This window comes from Kogia breviceps, chromosome 17 (genome assembly GCF_026419965.1).
Source record: "Kogia breviceps isolate mKogBre1 chromosome 17, mKogBre1 haplotype 1, whole genome shotgun sequence".
Taxonomy (NCBI): domain Eukaryota; kingdom Metazoa; phylum Chordata; class Mammalia; order Artiodactyla; family Physeteridae; genus Kogia; species Kogia breviceps.
In genome coordinates this window covers 65,336,178-65,357,242 of record NC_081326.1, presented here as the reverse complement: position 1 = coordinate 65,357,242, position 21,065 = coordinate 65,336,178, and the positions used below count along the sequence as shown (strand labels likewise).

General features: G+C 38.8%; 1 long non-coding RNA gene across 1 annotated transcript in view; it reads right to left on the bottom strand.

Annotated features, from left to right (window-relative positions):
- Nucleotides 1–21,065, bottom strand: part of LOC136792859 (uncharacterized) — a 223,927-nt gene that overhangs the window by 84,565 nt on the left and 118,297 nt on the right. The gene's annotated exons all lie outside the window — the stretch shown is intronic.

Below are 21,065 nucleotides of genomic sequence, written 5' to 3'. Positions count from 1 at the left end.
ACCTTTACATCATACAGCCTAAGGACTGGGTTAAGAAGGAACCTGCATACCATGACCGTATCATTTTATCTAGGGAGTAACTGAGAGTGATTAAAGAATAAGAGTAGAAGAGGATCGCATATGTATTAGAAAAGTGACTCTGACCACCGTGCACAGTATACATTGGAGAGATGGAAAAGCTGGACACAGGAAGACTGAAAATAATACCCTATTGTGGAGGACAGTCCAGCTGAAATCTGGTCTAGGGGGTGAGATAAGGGTCACTTTGAGAAGTAATAATAATATTGAAATATTATTGAAATAATATTGAAGAACAATGTTCTCGTATTGAAAGTTTTGATTTTTTCTTGTGTCAGACACTGTTTTCCAAAGTGCATCTTCCTCTTGTTTCTTCACATACAGACACGGCATCACCCAGCTTCTCTTATAGATAGTTGTGGCTGTGAGATTGAGCTTTGCCAACAAAATGTGAATGGATGTGATGTGGGCCACTCCCATGCATTCTTCTTTATTCCTTTTTCTCTTCTGGCTGGTGGTGATGGCAACCTCGAGAGTGACTTTGGAAGCTACATATTCAAGATGGCAGAACTACTACCAGCTTGGAGTCCTGAATGACTGTGGAGCAGAATACCCCACCACAACACACACTTTATTTGTCACCTCCCTGGACTGTTACATAATGATACAATCAAGATTTTTGTCGAGCCATTCCAAATTTGTAGCTACTTGTTTTCACAGTCTAGCCTAAACTAATGCATATCAGACCCAAATAATGCTGAAATTATGGTAGCCTATTGCTCAGAGGTAGTTTAAACCTTTAGTGTGCAAGATTTCTCTTTGGTATAACTCTCTCATGCTTTTTGAAACCTCCTTTTTTCACAGTACTTTTGAGAAAGTCCTTTTGTACACATCTTGGGTTAGGGGAAATTAAAAAGAGAGCATGTGAGAGAGGAATAAACTACTCATGTTTCAGGATTTACAAGAGACGTCATCTGCCCTGGTGGAAACAGCATGCTGGTCAGTCATGTGTAACCCACAGAGCATTCAATTTCTGAAATTAGAGTATTTTTGATTTATGAAGGTCAATTTCACTGAAGAGGTTACTGGGGTGATAACCCCAAATATGTAAGATCCAAATGTTAAAAATGATGGCAGGAAACCAGAAATGGGTAGGCATACTTCTGATTCTCAGAGAGTACAAAGTAAAGAGGGGCCCCTGAAGGCTGACAGCACTGGAAAAACAGAAGAAACAGGTTTGTTTCTTTTTTTAAAGAGCAGGTAACCTCAAACTTAACTGCCTATGACTGTGTTTCATTTCAGTCTACCCCCGTGGTTTTGTTTCTTATACTCTGTAAAATGTGAGACTTTTGGGTCATTTTGACAGATTTTCCAGAACTAAAAATATCAGGGGCTTAACTGACAAATCATGGGTATTTTTGACAAAGCTGTAGATTAGGCTGGGAAATTCTCTCTACCTGCTTAAAGAAAAAAAAAAAAAAAGAGAGAGACACCTGAGAGTTACAAAGACTCTTTCAGTGGTTGACGTAAGGTTTCTGTCTTTCTTTACCATCTACATCTGCCCTTATTTATATATACAATAATGGTACCCGATTAGTTACAGCAGTATTTTAAAATGTGCTGATATTAATTAATCAATATAGGAGTTAATAATTCCATTTCTCTGTGATTTTTTATGCACTAAAAAATATATGAGGATGAAATGCATACTTGTTTTTCACTAAAAATTAAGTCATTAGTCCCCTATTGCTTTCAAAGGCATTTATTGGCACCAACTATGCATATGCACGGCTTGCTGATGTGAAAACTGAGTGTAACATCGTTATGTAACTTGATGACATTCTCACAGCTAGGAAGTGGTACTCTTCCTTTTAAACCACTTTACTCTCAGCTAACTTTCACATGCTTGTGTTAAGTCAACAAGCACTTATTGAATGGTAACCTTGGGCCTAGCTTTGTGGTAAACACTGAGGACCCAGATGCTGTCCCTGCCCTCATGGAGGTCACAGTTGCAGAGAGAATCCAGATATCATCAAATAACCACACAAATAAATATTTGCTTATAAAATGAGATAAATGCTACAAGAAAAAAAAATCCAGAATGATTTGAAAGCATGTAACGGAGAATCTGATCATATCCAGTGATTCAGAGTAATGTTTTCCTGAAGAAGGAAAATGAGAACTGACATCTGAAGGAAATATGAGCCTTCATCAGTCAGCGGTGGTAGATAAAACATGGTCAGCTTCTCCGATCAAGAGGTAGAATCGGTTTCCCTACCGATTGAATCTCAGCTGGACTTTGACTTCCTGTATCCAACAGACCATGGAAGAAGTAAAGCCTCTGCTTTTGCTTTCTTGGAATGTGTCCCTGAGATTGCCAGTTGAAGAAGCTCAGTCTTGCCTACTGGAGGATGAGAGGCCAGTGAAGAAAAGCTGTCCTTGCTGTGTCCCCTGAGCCCCACCAGCTGACATCCTGTGCCAACTGTGAACAAGGCCATCTTAGATCATCCAGCCCTGGTCCAGATGCCAGAGACCTACAGTAGCAAAAGTTAACTCCGATTGATACCAGCAGAAGATTCCAGCCCAAACTGTTGACCACAGAACCATGAGCTAGTAAAGTGGCTGTGATTTTCAGACACTAATTTTGAGGGTGGTTTGTTCCATGGCAATAAGTTACTAACACACCAGCTGTAGTCTGGAGGCTGGGACTGAATTCTAGGGAGAGGGAGAGGGTGTGCACAAGTCTAGCAGAGGGAAGAAAGCACTTTTAGGGAAAGAAAGACAAGAAGACAGAAGATTTTGGAGAGGTAGACAAGGTTCAAATCAAGCAGAGTCTTTTAGAACCTGTCAAAAATCTCCATTTTTATCTTGAAAGCAAAGGAAAGTTACTGGAGGGATTTTAAGCAAGGAATTGAAATGGTTAGATTAATGACCATGCATGGCTTTTTTTGTTTACTAGACTGCAAACTCATCGTGGCAGGGATCTATATGGAATACCCAGAGCAGAAGCTCAGGTCTTACTTTTTTTGTTGACTGATTGGATCATCAAGCTACGCGGTAGGAGAAAGTGAAATAGCCCATGTGTCTGGGCAAGTTCAGAGGGTTGTATAGAGTCTGAAAATAGAGGGCATGGTAGATCAGACACTGCACCCACCTCAGTTTGGGTGGGGCGAGGGTCTATCTATAGCTGAAAAAGTCATTATTTCTACCAAAGTTTCCCATTGAAAATCTGTCTTTGATTCATCTCCTGATCAGCTGGCAGCCACTGCCTTCTTTGCATTTGAACTAGAGTTCCCTCAACTCAGTTGGCTGGTAAACAGGTAGAAGAGATACAGGAAAACCCAGATGAATTACTGAGCTGAGTCTCTGTCTCTAAATCCATTAAAGCTTTGTCTCTAGTGGTTTGTGAGGCTCAAAAAGAAGTTGTTAATGAATCAAAGGAGACTATTGGAAGTCTGCTGGCTATTCTGTTTCTTAATTCGAACTCAACAAGGTGTCATGGAATTACCCATGGGATTTGGAATCAGACAGTCTTAAGTTTAAATCCGTGCTGTGCTGTTTACAGCTTGCATGATCTTGTGTTAATAAATCTACTTCTGCTTCAGGTTTTGAAATTGTAAGTAGCACAGGGGTAATAAAGCCTACCCCTCATGTGGGTGAAGATGAAATGAAATGTATACAGAAAGCACCTGCACAGAAGTTGTCAATGCACAATGTTTTACTTTCCATTGCTCTTCAGAGTTTCGGAAGAATTTTGGAGGACAAGTGACAATGGCATTTTGGTTTTCTGCTGCATTTTTTTCATATGCATTTTAATTTTATATTTAGTTTTGCTGAAGATCTGCTTAACTGCTTAACAGTAACATCATTTTTCTGTGGCCCACGTTTCAATCTTCTCTTTACTATAATGATTCTCAACATTGGCTGCACATTGGAACCACTGGGAAGCTTTATCAAAAACATCGATGCCTGTTTTTATACCCAGAGATAATGATATAATTGGTCTGAATTGTGGCATGGATAATGGGATTAGTTAAATAAAATAATCTTTTGTAAATAAGTATGTGCACAAATCCATTGAACTACAGAGATTTTCGAAGGGTCAAAATTCCTAGAACACTGTTGGTTTAGTAGTTATTTCATCTACACCAGGCCCATAAAAATGACATATTAAAACCTTTTAGTCAATATGACAGCTGAATAGGCCTGGGGCCACCTTATAGGTAAAATGGCTTTGTGGCTCATTAAGTGAACACTCTCGATATAGCTTAAGGGAAACCAGCCTTGTACCCAAGACCAGGGAGTTGTGTTTCCTCCTCACTTGAGATAGAAAATGAAAAATAAGTATTATATTTAAATTACATGGGCTTGTGATCCTCTAATATTTCATTTGTGTTATCTCACGCGATATGATTTCTGTCTCTATACATTTAGGTTTCTCGATTTCACTAAAAAACTAATTCTTCAATTAGGGTATGCTGCCACCAGGTGGCAATGGGGCCTCACTTGTGATCACCGTCTATGAATAGTAATTGTTCATTCATACATTCACTCATTCATGGTTATTTGGAAAAGTTGATATACCTTTTCCCTTACTAGCATTTAAAGTTCAAAATGTAAACTTTAACAGTACAACTGAACTTGTATAGTTAATTTTAGTTTTAATAATTATAAAGATGATATGTATGAGTGTCCATAAATAACTGAACATAAATGTGAAACTTTACAGGTTTACATGTATGAATGCTTTTAGAAAAATTAAAATTGAAGGCAAAAGTCAGTACTTTCTTCAATATTCCCTATTAATTAGTCATAGCAGAAGCATGCATGCTCATTTCTGTGCTCTATAGCCAAATTTTGTGGTGGCTTTATGAGATGGAACACTGCTATGAAACTTCAGATGAACTTGATATTAACATTCATTCACATGGATTCTCAAACATTCTAGCAATGAGTATTTCTAATTAAGAATTATTAATGTAGCTGTCTCCCCACAGCCTGCTAATGAAATTATTTCTATCAGTGTTACCTCATGATAAGTTATCTTTCATTCTTTCCACATAGAAGAAATAGAACAATAACATCACTTTGTGTTATTTCTGGATATACTGAGTCCTCATGACTGATTCTTCTTAATCATAAAAAAGACACTTTCTTTCTTCTACCCATGGAAAAGGGGAACATCATGATGATGTAGCCATGAGCTCCGTGTGACTTGAAAGCTAAGTACAGTGATTCTCCTCTGTCACATGAGCTTGACTTTAACATCACCTTGAGCTTTTGACAGATTATCTTTGACTTAATGGCTTTACTAAGAAGCAACTTAAAAATTACTTTTAAAACATCTTGTTGTCCATAAAGAGGAATTGATAATGCCTTTATATCTCCCTCTATGCAGACACCTTCTGAAGAAAGGAATCTCAATGATTCTCCCTCCCTCCATTTGATATCACCAATGCCAGGACACTTGTAAGGGGTCACAGCAAACTGAAACAGTCCATTTATATGAGCTAGAATGCCCCCATATCTGAGCTGAACATGCAACATTTTTACTGCTTCCAAGGTGACTGAGTATTCTGACCAACAGAGCCACTTCATGTTAATTGCTGCCTGTGAAAGCTAATCATACCTTCTTTTATACATTTAGAAAAACATGGGAGGGTCACTTAGCCCAAGCTATCCACATGGAGCAAAGTTGAACAACTTTATGTGTAACTTCTGAAGCCTACACAACCAAAAGCAAGGAGAACTGGACTCAGGGAGATGGCGCTGCTAGCAATACTATCTCTCTTTCTATCTTGAGCTCCCCTGATCCTTGAAATCATTTCCCATTCCTTTAAAGAATCTGTGAACCTCAGGAATCTGTTCAGCCTATACTGGCTCAGTCATAGCACCTTTAAGACAGCCTTTTATTTTTTAAAATTTTTTACTTTTTTTTAAACATCTTTATTGCAGTATAACTGTTTTACAATGGTGTGTTAGTTTCTGCTTTACAACAAAGTGAATCAGTTATACATATACATATGTTCCCATATCTCTTCCCTCTTGTGTCACCCTCCCTCCCACCCCTCTAGGTGGTCACAAAGCCCCGAGCTGATCTCCCTGTGCTATGCGGCTGCTTCCCACTAGCTATCTATTTTACGTTTGGTAGTGTATATATGTCCATGCCACTCTCTCACTTTGTCACAGCTAACCCTTCCCCCTCCCCATATCCTCAAGTCCATGCTCTAGTAGGTCTGTGTTTTATTCCCATCCTACCCCTAGTCTCTTCACGACATTTTTTTCTTAGATTCCATATATATGTGTTAGCATACGGTATTTGTTTTTCTCCTTCTGACTTACTTCACTCTGTATGACAGACTCCAGGTCTATCAACCTCATTACAAATAACTCAGTTTCATCTTTTTATGGCTGAGTAATATTCCATTGTATATATGTGCCACATCTTCTTTATCCATTCATCTGTTGATGGACACTTAGGTTGCTTCCATGTCCTGGCTATTGTAAATAGAGCTGCAATGAACATTTTGGTACATCACTCTTTTTGAATTATGGTTTTCTCAGGGTATATGCCCAGTAGTGGGATTGTGGGGTCGTATGATAATTCTATTTGTAGTTTTTTAAGGAACCTCCATACTGTTCTCCATAGTGGCTGTATCAGTTTACATTCCCACCAGCAGTGCAAGAGGGTTCCCTTTTCTCCACAACCTCTCCAGCATTTATTGTTTGTAGATTTTTTGATGATGGCTATTCTGACCGGTGTGAGATGATATCATTGTAGTTTTGATTTACATTTCTCTAATGATTAATGATGTTGAGCATTCTTTCATGTGTTTGTTGGCAATCTGTATATCTTCTTTAGAGAAATGTCTATTTAGTTCTTCTGCCCATTTTTGGATTGGGTTGTTTTTTTTTTGTTGTTATTGAGGTGCATGAGCTGCTTATAAATTTTGGAGATTAATCCTTTGTCAGCTGCTTCATTTGCAAATATTTTCTCCCATTCTGAGGGTTGTCTTTTTGTCTTGTTTATGGTATACTTTGCTGTGCAAAAGCTTTTAAGTTTCATTAGGTCCCATTTGTTTATTTTTGTTTTTATTTCCATTTCTCTAGGAGGTGGGTCAAAAAGGATCTTGCTGTGATTTATGTCATAGAGTGTTCTGCCTATGTTTTCCTCTAAGAGTTTGATAGTGTCTGGCCTTACATGTAGGTCTTTAACCCATTTTGAGGTTTTTTTTGTGTATGGTGCTAGGGAGTGTTCTAATTTCATACTTTTACATGTACCTGTCCAGTTTTCCCAGCACCACTTACTGAAGAGGCTGTCTTTTTCCCACTGTATATTCTTGCCTCCTTTATCAAAGATAAGGTGATCATATGTGTGTGCGTTTATCTCTGGGCTTTCTATCCTGTTCCACTGATCTATATTTCTGTTTTTGTGCCAGTACCATACTGTCTTGATTACTGTAGCTCCCTGAAGTCAGGGAGCCTGATTGCTCCAGCTCCATTTTCGTTCTCAAGATTGCTTTGGCTATTCGGGGTCTTTCGTGTTTCCATATAAATTGTGAAATTTTTTGTTCTAGTTCTTTAAAAACTGCCAGTGGTAATTTGATAGGGATTGCATTGAATCTGTAGATTGCTTTGGGTGGTAGAGTCATTTTCACAATGTTGATTCTTCCAATCCAAGAACATGGTATATCTCTGCATCTATTTGTATCATCTTTAATTTCTTTCATCAGTGTAAGACAGCCTTTTAAATGGCATTTTCACGCAAGCTTTAAACTGAGATTGATAGCATTATCGGATAATAGATATTTGTGGATTTGATCTTTGCGGGAAAAGATCCCAAAGACCCATGGAAATTTTTAAAAAGCTATATCAAACCCCATCTCTAAAAATTCTGCAGTGGCCACTCCACACAATTCTTTTCTTTCATTTTCTGCACTCATTATCCAATTAAATAACCTGATTTAAGATGCTAAAATGTTTTATCATTTTCTAAAACTGTTACTCTGTTACTTGATCCTTGTATCTTTATGTAACCCTTCCTATGTTTCTGCCATCTTTCTTCGGTAGGTTTGTAATCTCTTCTGAGGCCAGGACCACATCATGGCACTCTACTTTGGTCAATTCCTGATGCAGAGTTAGGTACTGCAATCCTCCATTGAAGCCTCTGTCTATCCAATTCACTCATGCATTCATTTGTTATCTGTTACTGTATTCATTTTCTCAACCATTATGTATTCATGCAATTAATATTTATTGAGTACCTATTCTGTTAGAGGCACCCCTCTTGATGCTTGGTATCTAAGAGTAAATGAAACAGACAAGAGTCCTTGTCCTCTTGGAGCTCATGTCCTAGTGGCTGGAGGAAATGAAATGTATAGGAAGCTATAGGTAGTGATAAGGAAAAAAACAACAGTTCCTGAGGCCATCTTGACAAGGTCAGGCTGTTGACATGGAACCTTAGCCTGACTTCAGCTGAGGTCAAGAATGGTTTTCCTGCCTATGGCCGGCTCCTTATGAACCCGGTGTGGACCCTAAACAGTGGAATGCTGACTGCACTGAAAGCTTCCTTAAACCCCCTCTATATTCCCAGCCAGAATAATTGAGCTCCCCTCATACTTCCTGTGCTGAATTTTAGTTCACCAAGCTTAGAATTCTGCCCTAAATGTCCAAGTTGAAAACTTTTCCCTGGTCAGTTCTTCCAGACCCTGCTTCTCGGGATTTCACCTTGCCTTTCCTTCCCCCAAATCCTGGCTAATATATTGCTCCACAGTGGAACCATCACCTGATACCACGGTGTCTCCATTTCTTTGTTCTTTTAAAATAATTTATCCATATGTTAAAATGTAAATGAATTACCTACTATATACAAGATGTTTTACTGGGAAATCGGGATACAGAAGTAAATAGAAGTGGAAAAAGAGATACTTTTTATCAGACACAGTTTATCATGTTCCACATACTTTTACACAACAGGTATGCCATCCTTTTTTTGTTGATATGAGATTATTTTTTAAAATTTACATTTCTTATCTTTTGTCCAAGGACTCTCTTTGGCTTTAGAAATTACAATGTGTATGTATATATTATCTCCTTCTAGGAGGCCAAGTATAGTGTTTTGTGAAAAGAAGCTATTCTGAATAAGAAGATATACATGTAACAGAAACTACTGCATTTTAATAGCATATATCTTTGTACCTAAAGTTACCGTCATTTTTGAAAGCGGCAGTTAACTTTTTTACTCTACTTTTGTGCATAAATTGCCATGGATTCTGCAGAGGTGATGGGTGTGCAAAAGTGCCTGAATGGTTCAATTGGCCATTGAGTCTTACTATGAGACAATTAGAGTCTTCTTAAGGACAGAATGGTTGGACGTGGAAGGAAGCAGTTTGGAAAGGAAACAATCTGAAACAAACACATGTTTATGGGTTTAATCAGACCTTGTCTCAAGCACCTGAATCTTACGTCCTTACCTTATTTCTGCAAATATCCACTGGTCTACGGTTTTTTTTTTTTTTTTAACTCCTTTAGGCTTTTGAGTTCCTGCTTCCACCCCCTGCAGTTGTTCTGTTCTTCTTGCTTTGTGCTGACTACATTGTAGAACTGAGATAACTAGTATGGGTTAGCACTTGGGCTTGAGACCCATCACTTCTAGGCCTTGCCGTTCAGAGAGTGAGTAAGTGGACTGACACGAATAAACATTCCCTGGGAGGCTGTTAGAAATTCAGAATCTTAGGCCCTACTCTATCCCAGATCTGTGTAATCAGAATATGATTTAACAAGATCCCCAGGTAACCCATAGGCAATATTAAAATTTGAGAAGGACTGAAAGTCTAGAGGAAGAGTAAATGGAAGACAACAAGAAGACACATCTTAGCACTGTGGGGAGATACAGATTCCCACCTCTCTTCTCACTTAGATCCTCTGCAAGAAGAGAGCTAATAAGTTAACTTACTGATGGAATTGGTTTGATTTCAGGGGCCAGATTGGCAGAGCCAGGACTAGGGAGAGGCAAGTGAGGCTTGTAGACTGCAAGGTTTCTGGGGGCATTCACTCTCAGGTGTTGACCCTGCAGCTGCAGAAATCTGAGGGTTTGTGACTCCTTAAATTTTGCCCCGTGGGGACACTGCTCACCTCACCATGGTCCTGGCCTTACTGAGTGTCAGGCTCATCACTGAACGGCATCAGTGGCTGATGAAAGGTTAGCTACCTCAGTGTGAGTATCTCTCCTATGTTCTTTCTATTCTTTAGGATGAAGCCCCACTAGATGTATTTTTGGGGGGCTCCTCCTCTACTCTTTTGCATCTATCCTCTGTGGATTGATGGTAAAAAACACATTTGGGAACAAAAATGTAACATAATGAAAAGGGCTGCAGAGGTCCTGCAACTCCTTTCACTTTACTAAGAGTTCAGAGCATCAAAGCAGCTTGGGACAACCCAGACCCGTGTTAGTCTTTTGTCATGGGTCCTTGTGCATACATCTTTCTTGATTTCAGAAATGGAGTAGGACTCAGGCTTCCCTGCCATTTCTTCCTAGAGAGTTCCACACTGAGAGAGATTAGACATGTGTCTGGTTACGTATAGAGTGCTGACGTATCTTCTGTTTAGCACATGATCTCTGAGGCAGGGCTTCCACAGCAGAGAACTCTGAAGGGAGGAAGTTTGAGTGACTGGATCACCAAAATACCACAGACATCTCCAGTGGCCGTGCAGGACCTGAGGCAGGCTCCTAAACTTTCAAGGCTTCACTTTTCTCATCCGTAGAATAAAGATGATAATAATAATTCCCATTTTATGGGATTATTGAGAGGATTAAATCAACAAGTACATGTGATAAGTACTTCATAAAGTACCATGTAAGTGTTTTGTTTTTAACCTTGTAATTAAGTTTAAGAGGTACACAGGAAACAATGTGTTTTTTGGGTGAAAGAGGCTCAGAGACCTTACATACCATCTCAGAATCCCACAGTCTTTAGGTACCAGGGCTGAGGCTTGAACCAGAGTCCTTAACTCTGTTTCTTTCCTCCCCCATCACACTGCCTCTCAGACATGTAGTATAGGCGTCTTATTGTTTACGTTCTCTGAAATTTAAATGACATGCCCTCCACCTTCCACTTACTTTCCCTTTTTATATCAAGGCATCTTTTCAGATTCAGCCCCTTGGAATCTAGTGTCTTAACTTAAATCATTATTGATGGACTTCTTGCAGACTTGGAGGTAAGGCAATAGCTGAAGCTAAGCAGGCTCTTTCTATTTGCATTTCAGATGGGTCAGCAGAATGTGGCCCTGGAGTTGTGCCTGTATGGTAATAAAACATCTTGGAAAGCACAGTGCCTCTGTCGCAGGCTTGGGCTCACATTCAGACCAGCCATGGGGTTCCGCATGGACTAATAGTCCTCCCAGTTCCAGTGTTGGGTCACCTCAAGTCAAACAACCAACAGGGAGGGAACCCAGCCCCACCCATCAACAGACAGGCAGATTAAAGTTTTACTGAACTCTGCCCACCAGAGCAACAGCCAGCTCTACCCACCACCAGTCCCTCCCATCAGGAAACCTGCACAAGCCTCTTAGCTAGTCTCATCCACAAGAGGGAAGACAGCAGAAACAAGAAAGAGTACAATCCTGCAGCCTGTGGAACAAAAGCCACATTCACAGAAAGATAGACAAGAGGAAAAGGCAGAGGGCTATGTACCAGATGAAGGAACAAGATAAAACTCCAGAAAAACAACTAAATGAAGGGAGATAGGCAACTTTCCAGAAAAAGAATTCAGAATAATGATAGTGAACATGATCCAGGGCCTCAGAAAAAGAATGGAGGCAAAGATACAGAAGGAGCAACAAATGTTTAACAAAGACCTAGAAGAATTAAAGAACAAACAGAGATGAACAATACAATAACTGAAATGAAAACTACACTAGAAGGAATCAATAGCAGAATAACTGAGGCAGAAGAATGGATAAGTGACCTGGAAGACAGAATGGTAGAATTCACTGCTGTGGAACAGAATAAAGAAAAAAGAATGAAAAGAAAGGAAGACAGCCTAAGAGACCTCTGGGACAACATTAAACACAACAACATTCGCATATAGGGGTCCCAGAAGGAGAAGAGAGAGAGAAAGGACTGGAAAAAATATTTGAAGAGATTATAGTCGAAAACTTCCCTAACGTGGGAAAGGAAATAGCAACCCAAGTCCAGGAAGCTCAGAGAGTGCCATACAGGATACACCAAAGGAGAAACATGCCGAGACACATAGTAATCAAATTGGCAAAAATTAAAGACAAAGAAAAATTATTAAAAGCAGCAAGGGAAAAATGACAAATAACATACAAGGGAACTCCCATAAAGTTAACAGCTGGTTTCACAGCAGAAACTCTACAAGCCAGAAGGGAGTGGCATGATATACTTAAAGTGATGAAAGGGAAGAACCTACAACCAAGATTACTCTACCCAGCAAGGATCTCATTCACATTCAATGGAGAAATCAGAAGCTTTACAAACAAGCAAAAGCTAAGAGAATTCAGCACCACCAAACCAGCTCTACAACAAATGCTAAAGGAACTTCTCTAAGTGGGAAACACAAAAGAAGAAAAGGACCTACAAAAACAAACCCCAAACGATTAAGAAAATGGTCAAAAAACCATACATATCGAAATATCCTTAAACGTAAATGGATTAAATGCGCCAACCAAAAGACACAGGCTTGATGAATGGATACAAAACAAGACCCATCTATATGCTGTCTACAAGAGACCCACTTTAGACCTAGGGACACATACAGACTGAAAGTGAGGGGATGGAAAAAGATACAACATACAAATGGAAATCAAAAGAAAGCTGGAGTAGCTATATTCATATCAGATAAAATAGACTTGAAAATAAAGAATGTTACAAGAGACAAGGAAGGACACTACATAAGGATCAAGGGATCAATCCAAGAAGAAGATATAACATATATAAATAGATATGCACCCAACATAGGAGCACCTCAATAAACAAGGCAACTGGCAACTGCTAACAGCTCTAAAAGAGGAAATCGACAGTAACACAATAATAGTGGGGGACTTTAACACCTCACTTACACCAATGGACAGATCATCCAAAATGAAAATAAATAAAGAAACAGAAGCTTTAAATGACACAATAGACCAGATAGATTTAAGTGATATTTATAGGACATTCCATCCCCAAACAGCAGATTACATTTTCTTCTCAAGTGCGCACGGAACATTCTCCAGGATACATCACATCTTGGGTCACAAATCAAGCCTCAGTAAATTTAAGAAAACTGAAATCATATCAAGCATCTTTTCTGACCACAACACTTTGAGATTAGAAATGAATTACAGGGAAAAAAAGGTAAAAAGCACAAAATCATGGAGGCTAAACAATACGTTACTAAATAACCAAGAGATCACTGAAGAAATCAAAAAGGAAATAAAAAAATACCTAGAGAAAAATGACGATGAAAACACGATGATCCAAAACCTATGGGATGCAGCAAAAGCAGTTCTAAGAGGGAGTTTATAGCTATAGAAGCCTACCTCAAGAAACAAAAAAATCTCAAATAAACAATCGAAAGTTACACCTAAAGGAACTAGAAAAAGAAGAACAAACAAAACCCAAAGTTAGCAGAAGGAAAGAAATCATAAATATTAGAGCAGAAATAAATGAAATAGAAAGAAAGAAAACAATAGGAAAGATCAATAAAAGTAAAAGCTGGTTCTTTGAGAAGATAAACAAAATTGATAAACCATTAGCCAGACTCATCAAGAAAAACAGAGAGAGGACTCAAATCCATACAATTAGACATGAAAAAGGAGAAGTTACAATGGACACCGCAGAAATACAAAGCAGCCTAAGAGAATACTTAAAGCAACTCTATGCCAATAAAATGGACAACCTGGAAGAAATGGACAAATTCTTAGAAAGGTATAACCTTCCAAGACTGAATCAGGAAGAAATAGAAAATATGAACAGACCAATCACAAGTAATGAAATTGAAACTAGGATTCAAAATCTTCCAACAAACGGAAGTCCAGGACCAGATGGCTTCACAGGTGAATTCTGTCAAACATTTAGAGAAGAGTTAACACCCATCCTTCTCAAACTCTTCCAAGAAATTGCAGAGGAAGGAACACTCCCAAACTCATGAGGCCACCATCACTCTGATACCAAAACCAGACAAAGATACTACAAAAATAGAAAATTACAGACCAATGTCACTGATGAATATAGATGCAAAAATCCTCCACAAAATACTAGCAAACAGAATCCAACAACACATTAAAAGGATAATACACCATGATCAAGTGGGATTTATCCCAGGGATGCAAGGATTCTTCAATATATGCAAATCAATCAATGTGATACACCATATTAACAAATTGAGCGATAAAAACCATATGATCATCTCAATAGATGCAGAAAAAGCTTTTGACAAAATTCAATACCCATTTATGATACAAACTCTCCAGAAAGTGGGCATAGACAGAACCTACCTCAACATAATAAAGGCCACATACGACAAACCCACAGCAAACATCATTCTCAAAGGTGAAAAACTGAAAGCATTTCCTCTAAGATCAGGAACAAGACAAGGATGTCCACTCTCACCACTATTATTCAACATAGCTTTGGAAGTCCTAGCCACGGCAATCAGAGAAGAAAAAGAAATAAAAGGAATAAAAATTGGAAAAGAAGGAGTAAAACTGTCACTGTTTGCAGATGACATGATACTGTACCATAGAGAATACTAAAGATGCCACCAGAAAACTAGTAGAGCTAATCAATGAATTTGGTAAAGTTTCAGGATACAAAATTAATGCACAGAAATCTCTTACATTCCTATACACTAATGATGAAAAATCTGAAAGAGAAATTAAGGAAAGACTCCCATTTACCATTGCAACAAAAAGAATAAAATACCTAGGAATAAACCTACCTATAGAGACAAAAGACCTGTATGCAGAAAACTAGAAGACACTGATGAAAGAAATTAAAGATGATACCAACAGATTGAGAGATATACCATGTTCCTAGATTGGAAGAATCAATATTGTGAAAATGACTATACTAACCAAAGCAATCTACAGATTCAATGCAAACCGTATCAAATTACCAAAGGTATTTTTTATAGAACTAGAACAAAAAATCATAAAATGTGTATGTAGACACAAAAAACCCCAAATAGCCAAAGCAATCTTGAGGGGAAAAAAACGGAGCTGGAGGAATCAGACTCCCTGACTTCAGACTATACTGCAAAGCTACAGTAATCAAGACAATATGGTACTGGCACAAAAACAGAAATACAGATCATTGAAACAGGACAGAAAGCCCAGAGATAAACCCAGGTACCTATGGTCAACTAATCTATGACAAAGGAGGCAAGGATATACAATGGAGAAAAGACAGTCTCTTCAATAAGTGGTGCTGGGAAAGCTGGACAGCTACATGTAAAAGAATGAAATTAGAACACTCCCTAACACCATACACCAAAATAAACTCGAAGTGGATTCAAGACCTAAATGTAAGACTGGACACTATAAAAGTCTTAGAGGAAAACATAGGAAGAACACTCTTTGACATAAATCACAGCAAGATCTTTTTTGATCCACCTCCTAGAATAATGGAAATAAAACCAAAAATAAACAAATGGGACCTAATGATACTTAAAAGCTTTTGTACAGCAAACGAAACCATAAACAAGACGAAAAGATAACCCTCAGAATGGGAGAAAATATTTGCAAATGAATCAACAGACAAAGGATTAATCTCAAAGTATATAAACAGCTCATGCAGCTCCATATTAAAGAAACAAACAACCCAATCCAAAAATGAGCAGAAGACCTAAATAGACATTTCTCCAAAGAAGACACACATATGGCCAAGAAGCACATGAAAAGCTGCTCAACATCACTAATTATTAGGGAAATGCAAATCAAAACTACAATGAGGTATCACTTCACACCAGTTAGAATGGGCATCATCAGAAAATCTACAGACAACAAATGCTGGAGAAGGTGTGGAGAAAAGGGAACCCTCTTGCACTGTGGGTGGGAATGTAAATTGATACAGCCACTATGGAGAACAGTATGGAGGTTCCTTAAAAAACTACAAATAGAATTACCATATGATCCAGCAATCCCACTACTGGGCATATACTGAGAGAAAACTATAATTCAAAAAGACCCATGCACCCCAATGTTCACTGCAGCACTATTTACAACAGCCAGGACATGGAAGCAACCTAAATGCCCATCGACAGACTAATAGTTAAAGAAGAAGTGCTACATATATACAATGGAATATTACTCAGCCATAAAAAGGAATGAAACTGAGTCATTTCTAGAGACTGAGTCATTTGTAGTGGCTGGATCTAGAGACTGTCATACAGAGTGAAGTAAGTCAGAAAGAGAAAAACAAGTATCGTATATTAACGCATATATGTGGAACCTAGGAAAATGGTACACATGAACCAGTTTGCAGGGCAGAAAATGAGATACAGATGTAGAGAATAAAGGTATGGACACCAAGGGGGCAAAGTGGTGGTGGTGGGGTGGGATGAACTGGGAGATTGGGATTGACATGTATACACTGATGTGTATAAAATGGATAACTAATAAGAACCTGCCATATAAAAAATAAACAAAATAAAATTAAAAAAATTTTTTAAAAGAAGATAATGCCTGTGAACACATGATGCAAAGCCTGGCCAATTATAATAGTTGATATTGCAAAGTTCTTTATTTGTGACAATCAGTGTTCTAAGTGCTTTATGTATATTAATTCACTTTATTTTTCAAAGTATCCTCTTCTCCCCATTTAATAGATGAGGAAATCTAGAGGCAGAGAAGTTTAGTAGCTCCACAAGGGCACAAAGCTATGTAGTGGCAGAGCCAGTGCCAGGATTTGAACCCAGGCAGCCCCTCTCAATCAGTAGATTATACAGCCTCTCTTAAGGAGTAAATACTCAACAAAGGCAGCTATTAGTATTCTCACTGGACATTTTCAGGAATTGAAATTGAGTTCTAGGGTCTCAATAGGGGGTAGGTTCTAGTTACCCAAACCTCTAGTTGCTTTGTCTTCTTTCTTTGTTGTTGAGAATCTTTCTCCAGTAACTGAATCTACTTTCTTAGAAAACTAAGGGGAAAGAATAAGTGCTCAAATGTTAAATGAATAAATGAATGATTAAACTGTCTGCAGTAGGCCCTTTGGAAAGGTCTGATGAACCAATGAGTGTTAGGATTAGGAAGGGTTAAGAGGTGAGGGAGCCCCCAATGAGACCTGGTCTAAAGGGGGATGGGATAACTGTGGTTCTGGATGTGTTGAGTACGGTAGCAGAGCTAAGTGGGCTTTGGGACCATGCCCTGTTTCATCATATTTGTATCAGAATAGTACCTCTACCAAGTTTTCCAGCTTTTTTGTAAGTGACATTTTGTGGCTAAAGCACAGTTTATACGGATCCTAACATTTCTACTTGCAGTGTCATGGGTTATAAGCCCCTTGCATGGTGAGAAGCAGTGTGTCGAGGGGCAGCACGCAGAAGCTCACAGCAAACTGTCTGATGCTTGAACTCGAACTCCACTACTTTCTAGCTCTGTGGTCTCGGGCAAGTCACTGAACCTTGGTGCCTCCATTCCCCTGTCTATGAAATGGAGATCAAACACGACTGGTGAGATAATTAAATGAAATAATACATACAAGGGTTTAGCAGAGTGCCAGTAACGTTGGTTGCTGTTACTACAGAGTGCTAGTTGTATGCCATAATAACAAAGCAAGTGACCCTTTGAGGAATCATTTAATGAAGGTGTCAGGTTTTTAGGTCCCTAAGTATCTAATCATCTGGACTAGAATTAGGATGGCAATTTCCTGAGCCTGCTAATTACTTTCATGCCAATTAAACACAGCACTTCACTCCATGTCTCAAAGCATTTAATGAAAAACTCCATCCCATTCTATTGCATTCTGTATCCCATTTCCAAATTTTGACACAACGTGTTTCATATCCTAGCCTATTCTAGCTCATTTCATTTTTTGCATTCTCTAAATAGTATATTCCACACCTAGTCATTCTATATCATTTACTGTTCCATATTCCATCTTAGCTCATTTCATTTATTTTAAAGAATTAAATCATAGACTTTATTTGTAACTCAACATATTGTGGGTTCTCCAAAAATACCCATTAGTTTGTTGACAATCATGCTCCCAGAAAAGTTGGTTATGAATTACATGTTGTTTTCTAATATATTTTAATACTTAACTATCCTAGCATTTTTTCTTTTTTTAGCTCATCTCATTTTATTTTTTATTGCATTCTCTCTCAAATTCCATGTTTTTCTACTACCTGCCATCTCATATTCCATTCCATTCCATTCTATTCCATTCCACTCCATTCCCTAGTCCATTTTATTTCATTTCATTCCTTTCTATCCAATTCCACATATCTCCCAGACAATGTCAGCCTAAGGGTAAGAAAATGGTAAATTTCATGCTTCTCTTGTTCCATCCCCATGTTTTCTATGAGTATATTCCCCTCTCAAATTCTTCCTGAATCACTCTGTGCATTTCTCAGAGATCTATGGCCTAAACCAGTTATCTGGTGTTTCTGATAATTTGCAACATTTGTCCTTATTCCAGCTTGAAGTACTGGCACCTTTGGCTTGAGCCAATTACACTAGTGGCAACTGGTTAGGGATAGTGCAGGCACTTAAAACTCAGACTTCCTCACTCTATCAATTGGGATGCCTCCCGTGACACAATGCTATCTCCTACAAATGGAAATGATTGTAGTTTCTTCCTCCTATTTGCCCCCTTTTATGGGTACAATCAGGTCTATGGTTATGTTCAGTAACTAGGTCTTTAAGAAAAAATATATTGGTGTTCTTGGAGGTCTGCAATGGCTACTGGCACAGGGACAACAGAGATAACTTATTTGGACTGAGCAGAGGGTGGGCTTTGTAACCAACTAGGACATTCAGCACCAAAAAGATGGGGTGTGGGGGGCATATTTATACTGCTCAACAGTGACACCTGTTGACCCAGATGGAAACGTCTGTATTCCAAGTGGAGTTGGAGCAGGCTTTGAGATTAAACACAAACAAACAGCATGAACACAAATGGACAACAAAGCAAAAAACATATAGGAAAACAATCTGCTCCCATTTGAGTTGGTTTCCCTGCTGCCAGAACTGAGTTAATGTTAGCGAGGACGAAACAAAATGTTAAAAAATTTGATGAGTGAAAATCTCTGCAGAATATTTAATCAACATTCAGAGACAAACAAAGTACTCTGGTCAGTTTATGGGAAACTGAGGCTTATATATACATTTAAATGCCATATGAGTTACCATACAGTGAGGGAGGCTGGATCAGGAATCAATTTGGTGCATCAAAAACCAGAAGACTTTGTACTTCAGAGCAGTGATTCTTATTTAAGTTTCTTCTACTTACAAGAACAGTCTATCTATGAGCTTCCCTCTCTCCCTCCCTCTTCCTTCCTCCCTTCCTTCCTTCTTTCTACAAATATACAAAATAGCTTTATTGACACCATGAGTCAGACCTGGGCTCGGCATTGGTGATGAGGACAATGTGGTCTAGATGTGATGAAGTTCATCAACTGACAGAGAGCCACTCTTGCTCATTATATAGTATGATCACTGACTCTGCTGAGCTGTCTAGAACATGCATGGATCACAGGAGTGGGAAGGATGGTATCCAGCTAGAGAATTTGGGTGGACAATGGTAGGTCAGTGAAACCCTACTGAGGACAGAGTTTTTCCATTAGGTCTTGGAAAGTCAGTAGAAGTTGTCCAGCAGAAGTGAACAAACTCAGTGGCATGAAGATGAACGGTGTTTAGGGGAATGGCCAGTAGCCTCCTGTGTTCTTGATACCGGCTGCGTTTTAGGGACAAGATGAGCTCAGAGAGGCAGGCTGGCAACAGGTTGAGAAGGATCTCGCTAAGACATTTTCCATTTATCTTGTGGGCAATGGGGAACTATTGAAAGGTCTTTTAGGCAGTCAAAGATTTAATAGCAAATATATTTTAGAAGGAGAACATTCTGGCTGCAGTGTGGAGGATGGATTGGAGGAAAGAGACACTGTAGGTAAGAAACTAGTTGGGAAGTAGATGCCCTTATTTGGAGTTGTTGACCTGAAATAGATCTCCAGGTATTTCTCCAGCAAAGATGGGTTTATTTGGGATCAGCAGAGAATTGTAATTTGGATTTGGCAACATGGCAAGTCACATGCAAGTCCCTTCACACGGTAAGAAAAGAAGAGCACTTTTATAGAGAAGAGAAGGAAGTTAGGAGTGCTTTTCATTGGCTGAGCCCTTGCCAAAAAAGAAGAGGAGTCTTTCTTCTTCCTGTTGGGCTCTATAGTCACAGGGTATGAGAGATCCCCCTTCTGGTATCCTAACTCTAATTGAGGTTTCTGTTAACTTTTTTTTACAGAGTCTGTAGCACAACCCTTTTTGATGATTTACTTTGTTTGTTTGTTTGTTTTGGAGGGAAAAGGGGCAATGAAAAGAACACAGGTTTTTAAACAAGTCAGACCTAATGTAAATCCCACTCAGTAGCTATGTGGCCATGTGAAATTAGTGAACTTATCTGGATCAGCCTCTGCATCTATAATGTGGAATTCATAACACCTACTTCAGAGGATTGGCTTGAAGGTAGATAGGTAAAGTATTAAATGCATTAATACTGCACCCGGCACATGGAAAGTACTAGAGAAACGGGATGGTCTCCCAACTCTATGGACCTGGTCCTTCCTTGATTTCAGGAGACCATAGTATGCATTTAATAGGCTGCCTTAGGCTTGTGTAATTTCATATATTTATCACACACACACACACACACACACACACACACACACACACACTCACACACACATACACTCACACACACACACGTGACACAAAATGGCCTGAAAGCAGAAAATCTCCCTGTGGAATATCACAGAAAGAAATAGGCCAACAAACAAGGGACGCTTTCATGAAAACTTCCAGATACACCACTTGGTACATTCTGAAACACGAGGATC